The sequence below is a fragment of the Phyllopteryx taeniolatus genome, chromosome 10, assembly GCF_024500385.1.
Source record: "Phyllopteryx taeniolatus isolate TA_2022b chromosome 10, UOR_Ptae_1.2, whole genome shotgun sequence".
NCBI lineage: Eukaryota > Metazoa > Chordata > Actinopteri > Syngnathiformes > Syngnathidae > Phyllopteryx > Phyllopteryx taeniolatus.
The window spans coordinates 16,446,291-16,467,188 of NC_084511.1; the positions used below are offsets into that span (position 1 = coordinate 16,446,291).

A 20,898-nucleotide genomic window follows, 5' to 3' on the forward strand; every position below is an offset into this window, starting at 1 on the left:
TCAAGACCATTGTGTCTATTTCTGTCAAAGTCAACGACACTGTACTGCTTCTTCCATTCACTTCTTCCTGGTTCTGTAATCTAAACTAAACACATTGTTACGTATCGCCTGCACGTTTGTGCGAGTGGGTGTTCATTTTGAGAGAAAGTGGGTGGAGCTAAGTGAAGGTACACCATGAGTATTTGGACAGGCTCTTCCTTCTTGGATGATTACTGCATAATCATAAGATACACAGAGAAAATATACTGTCGACACACGCACACACGCACGCACACGCACACACTCATGCACACACACTGACACATTGCTGACCTTACCGAGGAAAGGCCTGTCTTACATAAACACAAAGATTGTTGTTTCTTTGTGTTTTTTTCTGGACGCTCTCCTTTGCCAGCATAGTGTTTTCTTCCATGTGTCTGTCAGCGGTGGCACTTTTAGAACAGTGGATGTTTGCCGCTTAAAGTAACAACAAACATTGCTAAAAATATGCCATTTTATATGACCACAATCTAAAAAGAAGGAACTGGCTAGAGAATAGGATGTGGAGGGATAATAATAAAAAAAAAAACCTTCCTCTGACATCACTACAGATACTAACAGGTTTAGCAGGTTCATAGTTTAATATCCAGAGGTTGGGACTTGAGATATGCTTGGCTAAAACTGTATTTTATTTTATAAAAAAAAATTTCTTGACATGATGACAGTTTGAGCTTCATATTTTTAAGGCATATTTCCCCCCCCAACTTTTGTTTTCCGACGACAATTTGGAGGTACCACTGTGCTGTTGAATCAAACTCTCTTAACAGTGTCAGTCAAAAGTGATCTTATGTTTTGTATCCATTGCATTGTGTCTCATTCCATTGTGCAGGGGTACCTAGGATTGTTGCCAGTAGTGAGTGTACATCCTGGTGTCAAATTAAGAAGACCACATGACGCACTGGTTAGTGCTTGACACAATCAAATGACATCAGCTGACAATGTGCTTTTAAGTTGACTTCATCACGGGCTGACCGAGTTCGTGATAAATATTACAGCTGGGAACGTCACCGGAAACCACACGCTTGCTTTATTGCGGTCATGTTTAACGTCTTTACCATCTTTTCTCACAGATGACACCTGCTCATGATGCAGGTCTGCCTCAGTCACAAAGTTGAGCAACGCTCCTTTCTTCTTTCCATTTCTGATGTGTCCATGTGGGTGTTCCATCTGTGTTGTGTCACTGTGCCGCAACATTCCTTCCTTCACCAACTCCCGGATTGTCTCCAAACAATACTGACAAGAGAGAAGGAAAGAGGGCCCAAAGTGGCAGCGGTGACAGCTAGAGCGACGTCAAGGGAGGGCGGTCGAGTGAGGTCACTGCTCCTGTGTTGCCATGGATACCCTGGTGGCCTTGACACACAAGCGGCGAGATAATTTGAGGCTAAAATACTCGTGTTTATACTACGAACTGAACTAATGGCAAGAAGAATAGGCTTAACTTATAATGCAGCTCTCGGGCCGCCCTCAATAAACACAGAAAAGCTGAAATAACACCGTTTGAAGTGAGGAAGCGCGATTGTTGTGAGGATAAAAGTAGACTGAATGAGTGTGTATGTGTTCCGCAGGAGGCGTTCCACCTGCTTTTAGTTTGCTGCCCTCAGTTAAGAAAATGACCTTTTACTGCAAAACCTTTGAACTTCAAATAAATACAGGGAAAACTAAAGCAATATCCGACACAATACGCGCACACACACACAACAATAAGGAGTTGTTGGCATCATGGTGGCACCTTCCCATAATCCCCATGGGTTCACGCAACCAATGCTATTGCTATTTCAGGGTTATTGCTGTATTACTCCACCAGCAGTAACACTCAAAAACCTGTCTTGATTGTTTTTGGCAATCTTGTTTTTCCAGGTAATCCTGTTTTTACTGGTAGTTTCCTATGAATAGTTTATGATCAACTTTGCTTACATGGAATGGCCATTGAAAAGCATAATATACTGTAAAAGCAATATTATTTTTAGGGTTTAGGGCTGGACACAGTGCAGTTCCAGACCTTTTAACTATGGCGATACTACACTAGGCGGCACGGTAGACAACTGGTTAGAGTGTCAGCCTCACAGTTCTGAGGAGCGGGGTTCAATCCCCGGCCCCGCCTGTGTGGAGTTTGCATGTTCTCCCCGTGCCCGCGTGGGTTTTCTCCGGGCACTCCGGTTTCTTCCCACATCCCAAAAACATGCATGGTAGGTTGATTGACAACATTTGTGAGTGCAAATGGTTGTTTGTTTGTATGTGCCCTGCGATTGGCTGGCAACCAGTTCAGGGTGTACCCTGCCTCTTGCCCGATGATAGCTGGCATAGGCTGCAGCACGCCCGCGACCCTAGTGAGGGGCCTTGGCCAGTCCACCAATAGAAAACTGAAGTGGGTTTTCTGGGTTTTGTTTGCCAATATCAATGATAACATTCTCTGTATTACAGCGTACCATGCAAAGGATTCTGAAACTGTTATCTTGAGGTATACTACTGCATACTGTTCCAGATTACAGTGTATTAACAGTGTATAAACATTTAGATTACTTTTAGTGGAGAAATTAATGGTGCTTGCCTCTACATGGAATGATAATAATAAAAATGAGAAATTTGACTTCACGTACTGGTACCACACAATTGTATCTTTACAATTACCGGTACTTGCCACCAAACACCATAGAAATTAAGTCATTTTATCCTGCAATCCATTTTCTATACCGCGTATTCTGTTCAGGGTCATGTCATCGGGAGCTGGCTATGCCTTGGACTGGACGCTAGTCAGTCACAGGGCACATTTTGAGACCTTTCAACCATTCACACTCACATTTACAGCATCACTAAGAGGAAATTGAACCGACACTGCGTGAACGGAAGTCAGGTGAGTGAACCACTCTACCGTAAGTGTAAATCCTGTTAGATCAACTTAATTGTGTGCGTTGCAGAAACTAAATCTAGTTATTTTATTAGAATAAAACTGAAAATAATCCACTATATGCAGAGCGTGACGTGACCAATGCAGAACATGGAATAGCTGACTTGAGTTTTCTTTATGGCTAGTGTCTTACGACAAACGTTAAATACATATATATCATTCATTTATACAAATATGATAGGATACATATTAATACGAAAGAAGCCTAAACACCGTCTATTGTCATCTTTGGTGGTTCTGTGGTGACATCTTGTGTTTAAAAAATAGACATTGTAGATGTTAGTTAGTAGTTCCTAGTTATTTAGTAGTTCCTACAGGTGCTTTGAAACGGTTCCCTTCGCCAATCACCCGAGCAAGGAAGAAATGCAAACCTGGTTTGCTGAATGCGGAAGTTGTCTGCGCATATACCGGATTGCAGATGAAAAGTGTACTCCTGAACCTGTAAAGTTGACAATTGGGATATTAACCAAAGATTTCAGCAAACACACATCTTAAATTTCAGGAAGCTTCAAAAAGCAAAAGGCTTCAAAAAGCCTTTTGCTTTTTCTTTAGCTATTTTTGCTACACCTATTTCAAAAGATTTAGAGTACCTGCCTAAACACCATGAGAAAAGACAAATATACAGTAGATTGAAAGTTGAAGACTTGTTAACTTTACACTTTTCTGATGTTTCTTGATATGATGCATAGTACAGCTGGGGTTAGAGTGTTATAGTTTTCATGGTTGACTTTTAACAGTGATGCACTTCTTTTTACACTTCACTGACAATTAGGAATGTTAAAAAGGGATCTCCAACAAGCGCATCTGTGGCATGAGCTTTTTTTTCCCATTAAACTTACAGTGTTGTTTTTACAAGAACTGGAAATACTAACCTCTTGTATGTACACTTAACCCACTTAAAACACAATGCCTGTAAAGCTGACAGCTTGACCAGGGAATGGATTCTTTGTATTTGTATTCATTCCTTCGGTGACAATCCATCCATCCATCCATTTTCTGAGCCGCTTCTCCTCACTAGGGTCGCGGGCGTGCTGGAGCCTATCCCAGCTGTCATCGGGCAGGAGGCGGGGTACACCCTGAACTGGTTGCCAGCCAATCGCAGGGCACATAGAAACTAACAACCATTCGCACTCACAGTCATGCCTACGGGCAATTTAGAGTCTCCAATTCATGCATGTTTTTGGGATGTGGGAGGAAACCGGAGTGCCCGGAGAAATCCCACGCAGGCACGGGGAGAACATGCAAACTCCACACAGGCGGGGACGGGGATTGAACCCCGCACCTCAGAACTGTGAGGCTGATGCTCTAACCAGTCGCCCACCGTGCCGCCCCTTCGGTGACAAATGGTTTCAAAATTCAAACAAATCAGAGTCAGACCTCAGTTTCTTGAACCAGGGATGTAAAATACATTAGGTATTTCTAGCTCACATTTCGTTCATGCGCCACCCTCAACACAAGTCTCGTGACACTCAGCCTGGTATTGACAGTGAAACTAATAAAAGGCATCCTCTATGACCTAAAAACACGTCAGTAATTAACTTGAAAGTATTTCTTCTTTTATTGCGTATGACAGGTATTTTGTACAGGCCAATGAGTAGTGCAATACAGCTAGTTATATAGTCCACGTGAAGGGTGTGATAGGAAAACAGTGGAATGTGATGAATGGAGGTGCGAGGCAGTAAAGAAAAGGGACAAGAGCGGAAGTGTGGTAAGTGTAGCCAAGGGCCCACCTTTGTACCGATAAAACAGGATTTACACAAGCCAACCTGACTCACTCTGAGAGAGATCCTTTCCACAGCGCCAGCGTGGCCTTGATTCATGTCTCATGTCTGTGGTGGCCAATCCTGCAGCTGCTGTAACCTGAGTCAATGTATGACCAAGCAGTACTCGGGTAACTTTAAAGCTCATCTTTCAAACAAACGTATCACATTTCTGCCCTATGAAATGTTCCACTGCCTCATTCAGAGATCTTGTTGAATGACATGAAAGAGAGGCCGCCATGTGAGTGGTTATAGACCTTTTCTCATAATAGTATCTCTAAAAATAACAATGGTAGTAATGATTATCATTCACTAACATGGGCACTAACAAGTTTTATACAATGATTTACAAATCCTTTTGAACCTATATTTAGTTGAATACACTACAAATATAAAATATGTAATGTTCAAAATGATAAACGTTATTGTATTTTATTTCAAATATTCTCTCTTCGGCGGCAGGGTGTACGACAGGTTAGCACATCTGCCTCACGGTTCTGAGGTTGCGAGTTCAAATCCGGCCTCGCCTGTGAGTGTGAATGGTTGTTTGTTTATATGTGCTCTGCTAAAAAAACACCAGTTTGGAACATTCAACAGGTGAACGGGTTAATTGGAAACAGGTGAGTCTCATGATTGATAAAAGGAGATGATAAAATCATAAAATCATGACAAAAGGAGCATCCCTAAAAGGCTCAGTTGTTCATAAGCAAGGATGGGACAAGGTTCAAAACTTCAAGGTTCATTACGTGAGCAAATAGTCCAACAGTTTAAGAATGTTTCTCAATTGCAAGGAATTTTGGGATTTAATCATCTACGGTCTATAATTTCATCAAAAGATTCAGAGAATCTGGAGAAATCGCTGCACGTAAGTGTCAAAGCTGAAAACCAACCGTGAATGCCTGTGACCTTCCACTGCATTCAAAAGCGGCATCATTGTGTAAAGCCACATGGGCTCAGGAACACTTCAAGTCTACAAATGCAAGTTAAAACCATACCATGCAAAGCGCAAACCATATATCAACAACACCCAGAAATACTGCTGGCCAGCTTCTCTAAGCCCGGGCTCATCTGAGATGCAAAGTGGAAAAATGTCGAGTCCGCATTTCCAATTGTTTTTGGAAATCATGGATGTCATGTCCTCCGGGACAAAGAGTAAAAGGACCATCCGGATTGTTATCAGCGCAAAGTTCAAAAGCCAGCATCTGTGATGGTATGGGGGTGTAATAGTGCCCGTGGCAAGGGTAACTTGCACATCTGTGAAGGGACTATTAAAGCCGAAAGGTTTTGGACCAACATATGCTGCCATCCAAGCAATGTCTTTTTTCTTTTTCTTTTTTTTTTTTAGGGACATCCCTGCTTATTTCAAACAATGCCAAGCCTCATTCTCACGTGTTACAACAGTGTAGCTTTGTAGTAAAAGAGTAAGAGTACTAGACCTGTTTCCCATTAAAAATGTGGGGCATGAAGCGCAAAATACAACAACGGAGACCCCGGACTGTTGAGAACCAGAGGTTGTACATCAAGCAAGAATGGGAAAGAATTCCACCTACAAAGCTTCAACAATTAACGTACTCAGTTCCCAAACGCTTATTGAGTTTCGTTAAAAGGAAAGGGGATGCAACACACTGGTAAACATGCCCCTGTCACAGCTATTTTTGAACGTGTTGCAGGGATCAACTTCTGATTCAGAATCAGAATCTGCTTTACTTGCCAAGTACTTGTATGTCAAAAACACACAAGGAATTTGTCTTCTTTAGTTGGAGCCGCTCTAGTACGACAACAGACAGCCATTTAACAGAAAATATTTTTGAGACATAAAAACACAGTATGGGGAGTCACTGAGCAATGAAAGGTGACCGACCGGTCACGGAGTTATGCCAATACAATATATATATATATATATATATATATATATATATATATATATATATATATGTGGAACTGCCTCAACAGCTCCTATGACAGGCTGTGCATCCTCAGAAGTTGGTTTTAGTTTGCAATATATATATATCTATATATATAGATATATATATATATATTTTTTTTTTTTTGACAATTGTGCAAATAATGCAGTCCTCAAGCAATTTAGAGCAGTTTGAAATGACTTAATAGCACGATAATCTGGTGCAGTGACCATTGTGCAAATGGTGCAGTCTTCAAGAAATGTAAGCAGTTTAACATGACTAGCAGTGCGATAATCTGCAACAGTGTCAATTGTGCAAAGGGTGCAGATACTTCTCAAGCACATGAGTGGCCAGCATTAGTCAACAACAGATATGCAAATAGTGCAGAGTGGGGAGACTACTACAGTGAGTGCACGAATAATGTATAATTGGCCTGACAGAGATGTGACAACAATGTCAAGACAAAATTGGCAGCATGTTACAATGGAATGGTAAGTTAACTGTTTAAGAAGTTAATGGCAAGAGGGAAGAACCTGCTGGAATGTCTGCTAGTTTTAGTTTGCATTGTTCAATAGCACCTACCTGAGGGAAGGAGCTGGAAGAGGTGGTGACCAGAATGTGGAGGGTCCAAGAGGATTTTGCATGCTCTTGTCTTAGTTCTGGCAGCGTGCAAGTCCTCAAGGGTGGGTATGGGGGTACCGCCAATTTTTTCAGCAGTTTTGATTGTCCGTTGCAGTCGGAGTTTGTCCTTTTTTTGGCAGCCCCAAACTAGGATGGATGTGGATGACCACATGACTGATTCAATGACTGCTGTGTGGAACTGCCTCAACAGCTCCTATGACAGGCTGTGCATCCTCAGAAGTTGGTCTCCCACTTCAGGTCCTGAGAGACTGTAATTCCCAAGAACTTGAAGGTCTCAACGGTTGACAGCGTGAGTGGCGTCCACGATCATCTCTACAGTCTTGAGCATGTTCAGTTCCAGGTTGTGTCGGCCGCACCACAGCTCCTGCTGCTCCACTTCCTGTCAATACGCAGACTAACCACCGTCTTTGATGACTGAATGAATGGCCGATGAATGTGGTGTCATCTGCAAACTTCAGGAGTTTGACAGCCGGGTACCTTGAGGTGCAGTCATTCATGTAGAGAGAGAAGTGCAGCGGAGAGAGGACACATCCTTGGGACGCCCTAGTGCTGGTGGTGCGTGCGGATGATGTGGTGTCCCCCAGCCTCACCTGCTGTGTCCTGCCCATCAGGAAGCTGTAAAGCCACTGGTAGATGGCAGGCGAGACGCTGAGCTGGAGAAGCTTGGAGGAGAAGAATTTGGGCATGATGGTGTTGAACACAGAGCTGATTTCCAGAAACAGGATCCTCGCATAGGTCCCCGCACCATCAAGGTTTTCTAGGATGAAGTGAAGTCCCATGTTGATTGCATCATCCACAGACTTGTTTGCTCGGTAGGCAAACTTCAGGGGGTCCAGCAGAGCAGCATGAGGTGTTCAAAGGACTTCATGACCACAGATGTCATGTCAGGGCGACATGCCTGTAGTCGTTCAGCCCCGAGATTGCAGGTTTCTTGGGGACTGGGATGATGGTGGAGCGTTTGAAACAGGATCGTACTTCACACAGTTCCAGAGACCAATCAGAATGAGTAATTACTTGCAAAAACCAAGTTATAAATAATAATAATAATAATAATAATAATAATAATAATAATAATAATAATAATAATAATAATAATAATAATAATAATAATAATAATAATAATAATACTTGGCGGCACTGTGGATGACTGGTTAGCACATCTACCTCACATTTCTGAGGACCGGGGTTCAAATCCTGGCCCCGCCTGTGTGGAGTTTGCATGTTCTCCCCATGCCTGTGTGGGTTTTTGCTCCGGTTTCCTCCCACATCCCAAAAACATGCAGGGTGGGTTAATTGAAGACTCTAAATTGCCCGCAGGTGTGAATGTGAGTGCGAATGGTTGTTTATATGTGCCCTGCAATTAGCTGGTGACCAGTTCAGGGTGTACCCCGCCTCTTGCCCGGAGATAGCTGGGATAGGCTCCAGCACGCCCGCGACCCTAGTGAGGATAAGCGGAACGGAAGATGAATTAATGAATGAACTAATAATAAAACTTGATGAAGGCCAGTGACCTTCATCAGGGTCTATTCTACGCATTGGTGTTTTTTAATGTCTGAGCCCTAAAAAATAAAGGGTTTTGACATTTGTTTGGTTTGGTTTGGTTGTTTGTTAGGTACTGAGTGCCTAGATCTGGATTTTTTTCCAACCTCTTTTTTGAATAAAGATTTCCAGTTTGAACATTAAATATCTTGTCTTTGTAGTGTCCTTGATACTTGATTGCTTGGTGACGTTGTCGACATGGTGGGTGAGGGCTGGGGACGTGTCCACTTGAAAGGATTTGCACACTGGATTAAACAAATGTAATTCAGCAACTTAGTGGTAAAGTGTTGACTCCTTAAAGGTTTTTATTGTCTTTACAGACACTCACTTTTTTCCTTCACTCTAAGCTCCATTGTGGCAAGACGAAACCCCTCGCTCTTAAACCCTCTAGACACCTGGTCTTCATGGTAACAAACTTTGTACCCCATTAAGCCTTCGCTCTTGATGCTGCAGTATTTTACCCCACTGATGATCTGTTTTCTTGCAGCCCTCAGTCTCCTTTTGATTAAAATTGTTCTCTTTATTGTAGCTGTGTTTGTTAGCGTGTCCTTCTATCGATGTTTTTAATGTGATGGGTGTTTAGTAGTGTCATGCAGTATTGTTTGAAGAGCAAAACTGACCAGACTGAACCTATTAGAGCTGAGTCAGTACTGCGGCGTGGAAAAGTGGTACGTAGAAGCTCACATACACACCCACACCCACACACACATACGCACACACACACACACACACACACACACGAACACGTGCACATGGATGCACACACTCGTACGCACACTCGTACTCACACACATAATTCGCATACACACACACACACACACACACACACACACTAGAACGCTAGTTAGTTAATGTTAGTTAGAGTGTGTTAGCTACTAAAAGCAAATCCCTTTGCAAGTTGCTTCACATTGACATTTAATTAACTTTTGACTGATGGTAAATGAAGATTTACCTAAAATTTTTGTCAAATAAGTAAGTAAGTAAGTAAGAAAGTAAGTCAGTACATTTTGGTTATATAGCACTTCACAGAGAGGACTCACAAAGTGCTTCACATAACCCGGGTTTACATGCAGCATTATTCTGATTAGAATCAGGTTAGAAGCTCAAACTGAATAAAAAAGTTCCATATATTGTAAACACCTCATTTGGAATAAACAGACTGAATCCAAATGCAATTTCATTTGTTTTCACAGAGGTTCAATATTCCTTTTGCCAAACTGATCAAACGTCATGTAAACGATTCAATTGGAATAGTCAGACTGTGTCCTGTTGGCGCATGCTCTGTCTTGACATAAATCCGCAATGACGTCGTTGTTTACCCTCTTGTAAATATGTCGACTTCCAACCTGAACTCATATGCAAAGGATATATTGTTTTTAATTACTTTGAACTTGTTTTTATCAAGCTGTTGCTTTAATAAATGTGTAAAAGCAAGTGCAACTACTATGCTAAATAGACGACTGACCTCCATCTTGATAAATCCCGATAGATCTTCGCATGTCACACTTCTGAAAAACGGCTATTTCCAATTAAATGTAATGCACATTTATACACCAAATAAACATTTGACCAAAGATCTTCAATCAGAATGATTTAAATCAGAATGACAAAAAAAGGTCTCCTTGTACATCCAAAATACAGTCATAGGCCTACACGTTTAAGATACAGAATCATTTTACAGTTAATACTATATATATATATATATATATATATATATATATATATATTTTTTAAATGTATTCTTACTCAAATTCCTGCCTTTACAAATGTGTTTTTAAAATCCTTTTTAAAAATGTCCACAGAGGAGGAAACCTTTAGCTCAAAAGGAAGTGCATTCCTCAGTTTGGAGGTAAGGAACCCTGCAATGCTCAGTTACCTTTAATTTTTTATTTTGTGTGAGGGACATCAAGAAAAAGGCATTGACCTAAAAGGACAATAAAATAACACCAAATCCACCAAGTATGGAGGAGATTAACCTTTGATGACTCTTTAAATACTATTAAAATAAAGTGTTAAAGAAATACATTTCATTGATATTGACCCTTCCATTTATCCTGGCTGTAGGACTCTTGGTAGCTGGCTATTGGGGTACCTGCTGGGAATCAAACCCATTATTTACCGATTATTGCAGCAAGATACTGTATGTTTGATATCCTAAAGGTCTGTTCCTAGAAAAACTACAAGATGTGGGGATGCCCTTTATCATGGACAATGCTCGCTTACATCGACCTCAAATATGAGCACGGCACTCACCGATGCATCTTGAGGCAATGCCATACTTTCGAGGCGGCACATCATTCCTCTAAATACTTTCCAGTAGCGGCCAAGCATTATCGAAATGTTTCCACGACACGTGACTGTCTCAGGCCCCTCGCACGTATGTAAGATATGTTTGGCATTTTAGCAACCTCATCGTACAACCAGTCATAAGACACCAGATAAACTTGAACCAGACCTGTCAGTGGCTCGCTTACTAGTGATTCACAGCTGTCACATCGCACCTGTAAAGTGGCGTGATGAAATATGACGCTGAAGTGATGTTCCACAATCAGGAAATAATGTACCGTAACTGTTTTTTTTTTTAAATTAAATGCATAAAACAGCCAATGACTAGCAGTGCTGTTCGATACCAGTGATTTAATTTTTGATGTGATACTTATGTTTACAAACGACTATCCAAACAAACGTAAATCGAAAACAAATTGTGTATTTCAAATCATAGCAAGAGAGGGTTTATTTATAATATTATTCATTAATTATTATTGTTACCATTTATTTATTTACTTAAAACTATATTGAGCATTATATTGAGTAGCAATCAGATGCTGTTTTATAATACTGGGTTACTCTAATTGAAACTGCCAGTAAATATTTAATTTAATAAATAAATGTCACAGTGATTGTGCAAGTTTGTGAATACCTAGATTTAAAAATATTCATTCAAATGTTAAATCAAGGCGGCACGGTGGACGACTGGTTAGAGCGTCTGCCTCACAGTTCTGAGGACCGGGGTTCTGTCCCCTGCCCCGCCTGTGTGGAGTTTGCATGTTCTCCCCGTGCCTGCGTGGGTTTTCTCCGGGCACTCTGGTTTCCTCCCACATTCCAAAAACATGCATGGTAGGTCAATTGAAGACTCTAAATTGCCCGTAGGTGTGTATGTGAGTGCAAATGGTCGTTTGTTTATGTGTGCCCTGAGATTGGCTGGCAACCAGTTCAGGGTGTACCCCGCCTCCTGCCCGATGATAGCTGGGATAGGCTCCAGCACTCCAGCGACCCTTGTGAGGATAAGCGGCTCAGAAAATGGATACTCTTTGTTTCCCCCTTTGTATTTGTATTGCCCTGTGGCACCATGCTGCCTTTCCCAGGTCAGTCTTGACACTACGATAGACATCTGGTTTGGGTGAGGAGACGTGATTGTCGACGGAGATATCGTAACGTGAGAGCACACCACAAACTATAATAGCAGTAAGAACATAGATGCTGATTTTTGTCCTCGTGATGTGTGTGGTCTTTCAGATTATTCCATACATTATTCATGTTTCTGATTGGGTAAGGAAGACCTTTTTTTTAAAAATACTTTTTTAAAAATACTTTTTTTGGTATTTGGGTTGTAATATTGTCTCTATGGCCCCTCAGCAAACATGTGAAATATGAATTCAAATCATTCCCGAGTTAAAGACATTTTTCTGTAGAGGACTGAAATCAGGCCATTCGAATTTCTCAAGCTTATCTACGTCACTAGCGAAGATCTCCGCCTTCCCTTTCCGCTCCCGACCCAGCGGTGTCAACATAACAAACACGTGTGGGTCTTTTCCACAGAGGCAACCAAACAGTGGAAAGGGGCGGTCTTAGCCGAATATAGACAAAGCAGACACAAAACTGGGTCAAACAGAAATAGGTGTCAGTGGGGACTTTTCTAGATACTTGTACGATAAAACCAAGGTGTTTTTAAAAATGAAATTGACACTTTTATACTAGGTCCATGTTAGAATCACTCTATGGAAGTCTAAATAGCCAAAACACGGGACATTTAAAGGTACGTCACAATTATTTTTGTTTTATTAAAGGATACCCCTATATGTGTTGATGTACTATTTTCAAATGTTTTGTTGCGGACCAATTTATTAGTCAATAATTTTAATTTCCAATCTCTTCTGTAAGGATTAACTTCAATTTAATGTTTTTCCATATCTTGGAGGCGCTTCAATTGCCTGTCAGCAACACAACTGTTGGAAGATATTTTTTACTTGCATACTTAGGATGGATGTGTAGATGTGTGATAGTAGATAAACGTGTTCACACACACATTGTGGCATCATTTCAGTTGAAACACTTCATTAGGTACACATGCACATTACACAATCCAGTACAAAAGCTGTGTGTTTTGAACAACACCATCAGAGTGGTATTAATTTGTTATTTGTAATTTGTCATTGTTGTAGTTTGAGAGGTCTGTTACTCATATTTCTGTTACCTCATGTAATAATTCATTTGTATGCCTTTTCTGTAATGTATGAGAAGGGCAAAATTGCCAGTATGGATAATTTTTTAGACACAGCTCTGGATGAAGCTAAGCAAACAAAAACTGACTTTCAGTGAGACAGATTGATGGCAGTTATTCATTTATCGCTTGATCCAATGGAATTCTATCAACTATTCAGACGTGTACTGCGATAGTGTGACCACAGGAAATGTGAATCATGCAGAGAGAAAGAGTATTGCAGCATGCTATAGAAAAGAGGAAGCTACAGATTGCGCAAAAGTGAAAATGGTGTTTTCGTATGTTTCTTCATTATCATTTCATTGATTTCATCTTGGTGTCTTCATCTCCACTTTAATATTATTAGAGTTTTGTTCACAGATTTGACACATTTGATGTCAAATGATAATTATTCTACCTATCACATAAACGGAATTAATACACAAGTCAGTCAAGTTGTATATTCAATACAGAGTAGTGATTTGATTAGATAATAATTGGAACAAATAAACTTGCTCTCAGTCAATGAAGAAAGGGGTGGTTGTCTTAGGGTATGCTGGTTTGGTTGTTTTGCTGTGAAAGACAAGAAGTGTCTGAACGGCATAATCTAAATGTGTTCCAAAATGACTAGAGTCCATCTTAAGCACCTCTGCTCCCTTCGGACAAGGGCAATACGGGTGGTCCAGAAAGCAAATACAATATAAACCCAACCCAATCATGTACGTGGCAGTGAATTTGCAATAATGGCTCAGGTCAGCGGTATTATTGTGTCGGTGCGGAAAACTTACTGCTACGCAAATTCCTTTATCCCTTCTGCTATAAGGATAAGAAATAAACAGAGAATCAATGAGCATGCCATTAGGCTTTACGGTCGGTCACTGGTTGTGGTTGTCGTTGTGATGTGATGAGGTACTATTTACATAGTTAAAATTTCCTTAAATGTATGTATGTGTATGTACAGTATATGTATGTATGTACATGTGTATATATACACGTCTATACATATATATTTCCTTTTGGACAGGTTGATTGTAACCCTGAATTGCCCGTCTGGTACTAATAATGTATTATTCATAAACTCAATCATAGTGCTGTTTATGCAGTAATTAAATTTCTTGAGTGTGTGTCTGTCTGATTCCCTGCAGGCTCTCGGTTCAATTGTCCATTCAAATAACTTAATAGGCGTGATTGTTTATGCAAATGTTTTCATTGGCCTATGGGGCAGTTATAATTGAGTCCTATGAACACTGCCTAGCAACAAGTGGCCGGGAAAACAGTAGAAAATAATTCAACCCAAACCAGATGTTTTATCTGCTTGAACTCTGATGGCAGCTCGGTGGTTCGCACGTTGGGCTCAAAATCGAGAGGTTCTGGGTTTGAATCTCCGAGTACTTCCTCCCTAATTCCAAACTGCATTCATGTTAAATTAATGGCTACCACACACCGAGCGACGCGACTGAACCCAACTGAAGTGTCACGAAGTGTGCATGGTTTGCCAACTGTTTTCATGAGTGGCTGAACAGTCGGCCACTGTTTTTTCCACGATTTCCGTTGCACATTACATCCAATCAAAATGCACATAAACTTTTACTCATGCTAAAAAGTCATTGACGGATTTATGGAGAGCGAGACGGAAAGGAAGGGCGCACCGCCCCCAAGCTTTGTAAATAGAGTATATAAAGTATCAAATACTGTGTTTTACGCTACTTAACTATAGTTATCATTTCTAATGTGCCTGTGGATGAAAAAGCGAAGCTTGTGGCCAAAATGTATGCAAGCGACATGTACGGAGCTGGGTATGTTCAAATGAATGGAGCAATGGATATAAAATACCCTCATTCTCGCTTTTATTCTTGCCCACGTCCACTCTCTTTAGCAACCGGCTTCTTCCTTAACTATGAATCTATCTTTTTTTAATGGTTTAATAAACGTGATAAAGTACAATATACCTTATGTGCTGCATCAAACGCCTACACAGGCTCGCTGTTCAGTGTCCATATATCCAATTGCTCAACGTGCGTGGGGGTGAGTCGGCAACTTTCATTGCGACGATCCGGTCCAAACGGGTTCGACAACATCGCGCAGTGTGCGGCAAACCTAAGTTGCCGATAGTTGTGAAAGTGAGTGTGATGGGTTGTTTGTCTATAAGTGCTATGCAATTGACTGGCGACCAGTCCAGAATGCACCCATTTTGCCCGAATTCAGCTGCTGGGATAGGCTCCACTACGTACAAACATTATATTATAGAGTCATCAGTGATTTTGTTTTTTTATGTGATTTATTCCAGTGTTTCTCAAAGCATGATTTGCGGACCATAGCTGGTTTGTGGGAAACCTCAAGTGTTCCTTGAGTAACTTCTACTATGAATGACGGAGGTTTGCAAGAGTCAAAGTGAAATTGTGGTCTGGTAAAATAACCTATTTACACAAAAGTGTTTCTCACAATAGAAAAAGATTAAATATGAGTACATCCATCCATCTCTTCGGGCAATAGGTGGGGTACACCTTGGACTGATCGCCAGCCAATCACAGAGCACTTACAGTACATTCACACCTATTGACAATTTGGAGTCTTCAATGAACCTAACATGCATGTTTTTCAAATGTGGGTGGAAGCCAAAGCATACAAGCACTGGAAAACAAAACCTCACCAATTTGAGGCAGACATGCTAATCACTTGTTAACATACTGTCATTATTTGTATTATTATTATTTATTTTGGGGGGCATATTTTTGGTGGCCTGGTAGGCGAGGGAGATCATCTGTCTCATGCTTGTTTGGGTTCTAGATTCATGTTCAACCTTGGCACAAACCCTTGTAATGTACGGTCCAGTTCCAAGAGTCTTATTGCTATTGGATATTTGGATGCTACATATGCATCAAATGTTTTTTTTTTTATTCGTTAAGTGGTCCTTTAGTTCGGCAGACATTGGAATTTTTCAAAAGGTACCTTAGACGGTAGGAGACCGTGCTATGGTTTTTCTGGTATGTAGTCTACCTCAGTGGTTGGTGCCCCACCAATGTTTTTTTCCTATGAAAATTCCACTCCTCAACAAAAGTCAAACACAAAAAGTGATGGCCTCTTCGCAGTAATACTGCAATCCTGTAAGTCCAATTATGCGCTGGAAAAAACACTACTATAAATCACGTTTGGATCAAGTTCAATTGAGCTATTTATCGGGTGGGTGAACTTGTGAGGACTCTCTCTGAAGAGAGAAATCACTGATACACCCATGTGTCACAGCCTTCTGATGTTTGACAAGCAAAGAGTCAACCAAAGAACAGACTGTCCTCCTGCTCTATGGTGGCACTGCACACATTCCAGGCAAGAGTACAGTTGTTTCCTATTAGATGCCTCTCCTCTGGTTCTTGTAACAGGAGTTGTCTTTCTCACAGAATGGAGAATGTCACAATGATACGTCTCCATTTACCAGACTTTCCCGGCCTTCGCACAATGCTGCTTTTCAGCCACTGAGTGAGAAGCCAGTTACTGTGTGTGTGTGTGTGTGTGTGTATGTGTGTGTGTGTGCTTCTGCAGAATACAAGGGGAATCCCTGAACAAACCATATTTGTTTTACAGGCCCAGCAATTCAATGGTGCATTTTGCAATCATAAGTAAGCTTTCCATTGCTGTTTCCATGCTTTTCTATGTGGTTTCTAGCTCTCCTCAGGAACCTGCATATGCTGAATGCATAGCACAGGAGTGTGTTGTTGATTATTATTATTTATTTTTTTTTGGGGGGGGGGGGGGGCTTACTATGTTCCCCCTATGTAGGGATTGAGTAGCATAAGAAAAATACATATTTATTTACCCAGCGTGGACCACACTTGCATGCAGGGAAGTATGGAGACAGTCTCAGCTGCGCTGCATGAATTATGTGAAAAATGCAGTGGACGTGTGGGAGACAGAATGCGCTGTTTGATGTGAAGGATGCTGGAAGCTAACCCGGTCAGAGCAGACAGACAGTCTGATGACTCTGCTGACACACACACACACACACACACACACACACACACACGCACACAAACACACACACACAGATGAAGCAAGCAAGGAGAGCGTTATAGACTGCTTTAGCTCTTGTGCAAGATGACCCATTCGTAATTTACATTTTATGGCTTTGGCCTTTCAGATTTTTGGATAGCAAGAGAAATGTCACTGGCTACATGGATGATTGACATTCACATATTTTCATAAGTATTGGGAAACACACTACCATGTAAACAGCATTTTCATAAGAATCTGAGAAAACATGAGTACAACAATAAGAACACACTCCTGACTTCAGTTGGGAAACCTTGTTTTGGTTTGTGATGCTCACTAAGTGAGATCACATTAGTGAAGTGTTTTCTTTATTTTGTTAAGTTTTTGAGTGTTTGTAATTTAGTTTCTATTTTAAAATCCAATTGGTGTCGCATATTCTGGTTTTATTGTATAACACGCACAATACTAATTTTGGTTTCTTTCATTTCTTCACAGCCAAGGATGCTAGTGAATGGGGCAGTGCCAATTGTCTATAACTGCCAGAGCTTCCTCCTACCGTCCCGCTATCGTCAGGTATCGTGTTCCGCTGTGACATTACGTCACCAACAATGAGGGTACGTTGACTTGTGTGCTTATTTTTATAATTATAGTCCACAATAACCATTCAATTTTAAAGTTGAGCCTCCTAACGTGATTTGACATCGTATAAACTATCGCCCCCTCAGTATGCTTGTCCTTTTGGCGCATCCATTGCCCAGAGCATCCAAGAGCTGAGAGTTGGCATTTATTATTCAAGTTTTGAAAGCTGATTTTATATACTTAGCGATTTTCTTTATTCATTCAAATTTCGCAGTCTTGTTAACATTACTCTTCTCTGTACTGTGTCGAATTTACATGCCATGCCATTTACATGAATTTTTTGGGCCTGCTTCACGCCACTTCAAGTTGTTCACTGAACTGTTCCCACAAAGTAAGAAGGAGTAATGGAAAGTGAAATGAAATGAAATGAAAATTTCTCACAGAAAGGAGAAAAAAAATCCCAATGTGTTGAAGTTGTGTTGACACGGGTGCTTTGTCTGGGCATGTATGGGAACACAACTTATGAACCTGTCATGACATCACATTGAGTGATTCCTCTCCTCACAACACGGGAATGCAAATACAGGAATCCAGGCGTAAGTTTGTGGTACATTTCCAAAGTGAAGCTACACTAAATGATACCGCATTAGACAACGGCATATCAGTTCAACTTGTTACTGTACTTGGTGATAATAGATTGTTACTTTGCATTGTATGTGTCCTTTTCTGTATAGTTTCAACAGTTCAACCCTTGTCACCACACCAATGCACATTGCAGATTACAGCTATCAACACGCGCACGATTTATAGCACATTGTGTATGTGTAGTCCTTGTGCTTAGCTCAGAGGTCACAAAGTCGGGCTGTGATGTGACTGGAGCAGCTGTGCTTCCACTTTATTGGAACACTTTTCTAAATGTTCTATTTAGTCCAGCACACCCAAAAAAATAAATAAATAATAATTCAGGTATTGCCATTTTCCTGAGCTTAGTGCAAGTTGTTGTCGTGCATAAGTGCCAGGATTTAAAAGGTGAGATGTGAGGGGAGGCGTACAAGTTTACTGGTCATGCGTATTGAAAGTATCCCCCCTCCTACTTGGGGTTCTCTGTTTATAGCAGTCAGCCGCACTCCCCCCACCGCATGACAAGGATCTACTGACCATCATGACCTCACCATCCAAGAGGCTTGTGCATTCGTGTGGTCATGGTGGGTTGTGGGTAGCTGGGGTGTTAATTTACAAGTTAACATGGCAATTAAGTGGTCTCACACACACGCACACTCATTACCATCCAGTCACACCCCAACATCAACACTGCAGCCTCTACTCTTCAGGAGGGACAGGCAGGTAAAAGGTATCATGGCATCTAAATACTACGCACACAATAACCTCTTCCCGGCAGTGGTCCGATTTAATCAGTAGGTAGTTGGGCTTGTGTGTATGGCAGCGTTATTAATACTCCAGAGTCAGTCAGGGGATTTGAAAGGCTTCTTAGGTTTCAGTGTTTCTAAGCTCACAGACAAATGTCCCTACATGGCATGTTTCTTTGCCACTCCAAGGTGTTAACCACTTGGCCCCTGCAAAGAAGATACCAACCCATTAGAGTCCGGGCCGCAACGGCCCGCTGCTGCCTAGACTACTTGCTGCCAGCTGGACTGCACGGAGAGACTGTCAGAACACAAGCTTGCAAATCGAAGTTCTGCATGTGCAGCCAACTTGTAACTTGCCTTAAAATCCCGAGAGAGACCGGGAGAATCTACGTCCACGGGGATGGACAGCTACCTCAGCAATAAACATGGCAGTGAAGGTCCCATCGGGAGGTCTACTGGGATGGTTCAGGCTAGAACAGCAGGGGACTGTGGTTTGATATAGCAAGTCCAGTCCTTTGCTAAAAATGGGGATTAGCAAGAGACTGAATGTGTACGTAGTCACCTTTCCAAAATTGTCTCACAGACTTTAATAACTAAACGAATATGATATCATTCATGAAGATACAGGCAGAAAACCCATGTCACACATTGTAACGTTGAACCACATTAAACTGTTAAGAAAATCGTTCTCTTCATGCAACATTGTAACACTATCATGCAAAAGTGATATTTACTGCAAGGTAGCCTAATGTTACAGTATATGTTATTATGCTACTACAGTCATATGACACTAGTGTTCTTGTTTGAATGATCATTTGGAAAATGATCATTTGGGAAGACGGGGTGTCCACCGGGCCATCATGGCTGCTCACAGCGCACCGTTGACAGCTGTGAGGGTCAGAGGGCAGTGTGGCTGGAAGCGGAGAAGAACCAGGAAGACAGCAGCTCGTCGCGCTGGGCTGCCCGCTTCGGAGTGCTTCTCCTTTGTCGGCCAGATGATGGGGCTGAGTTACGTTCGCCTGTGGCTGCCTCATTCAGAATCCATCGTGACCGTGCTAAATGTTATCGGTTTGATGTTGAATTTTTTGGAATGTAAAATCAATTAAAACTATAAGTGAGGTGATCGACTTACCTGATGACTCTGTGACAATGGTGACGTGACGTTCTCGGTGCTTTTTCAAGATTAGTCATACAGCCTCTGCGTATAGGACACCACCCACTGTTATAGATGATTACCCTTGATTTGAAGTAGGGAGTGGTTGCTCACCAGTTTAAAAATCAAGCTAAGAAACTACAATAGTCTCCTTTTACAGGAGGCTGGGGTGTCCCCCCGCACGTGGCTCATGAGCACGAGTTGCGTGTGAGCAAATGATTGATTATTGATTATTATTATCTCTTTGGTCACGCCACCTGTTTCTACACCCACTGATTGGCTAGTTGGTTTTAAAATAATAATTCAAATTTAAGTCACTAGATGGGGCCAGAGAGGGATGATTTTTTAAAAGATAATTTTAATAATATTCTGCTGTCAAGTCACAGAGACAGTTTTAACACATAAAAAAAGTTTTGTTTTTTTAAAACCGCAAACTCCAGCTTTAATTCCGCATAACTTAATGCTAATGAACACTGCTAAATGCCATACACAGGCTAACAAATAGCATCTATGTGGCCGTTTCATAATGCTTAAGCCAGCAGATTT

The 20,898-nt window shown here is 41.3% G+C and overlaps 2 long non-coding RNA genes across 2 annotated transcripts; one reads left to right on the forward strand and one right to left on the reverse strand.

The window, feature by feature from the left end:
- Positions 1-12,666: 12,666 nt before the first annotated feature.
- Positions 12,667-20,395, forward strand: LOC133484753 (uncharacterized). Its single transcript, XR_009790482.1, has 3 exons — positions 12,667-12,825; positions 17,749-17,867; positions 19,389-20,395. It is a non-coding gene; the product is annotated as an uncharacterized LOC133484753 (long non-coding RNA).
- On the reverse strand, positions 19,772-20,674 carry LOC133484754 (uncharacterized). The gene is made up of 2 exons (XR_009790483.1): positions 20,332-20,674; positions 19,772-20,254 (listed from the first exon to the last, which is right to left on the reverse strand). It is a non-coding gene; the product is annotated as an uncharacterized LOC133484754 (long non-coding RNA).
- Positions 20,675-20,898: the final 224 nt, after the last annotated feature.